This window comes from Frankliniella occidentalis, unplaced genomic scaffold, assembly GCF_000697945.3.
Source record: "Frankliniella occidentalis isolate FOCC.00 unplaced genomic scaffold, Focc_3.1 Scaffold10, whole genome shotgun sequence".
Classification (NCBI taxonomy): Eukaryota; Metazoa; Arthropoda; class Insecta; order Thysanoptera; family Thripidae; genus Frankliniella; species Frankliniella occidentalis.
The window spans coordinates 2,138,700-2,138,993 of NW_026267140.1; positions in this window are offsets into that span (position 1 = coordinate 2,138,700).

Sequence of the window (294 nt, forward strand, 5' to 3'; positions counted from 1 at the left end):
TTAAATGTGATTCACAGATTTTAATGCACCTGTAGGTGCGATAATTCTGTTATCGCTTTCAATATATACTCTGTACTGCACGAAAACTGCTATACTGGCATCTTAAAAAGTGCGATAAACCTATTATTGCAGGAAAATGCAATAATGTCTGCTGAAAAAGTGAAATAGTATTTTTATAGCTGCAAAATCTCGGAAAATTATCGCAGTTGCTTGCAATGATAATGTCAATTCAATTCCATATTTTTGCATAATAAATGCATAATAAAATGCGGGAATCACATTTGCGAACCGTTA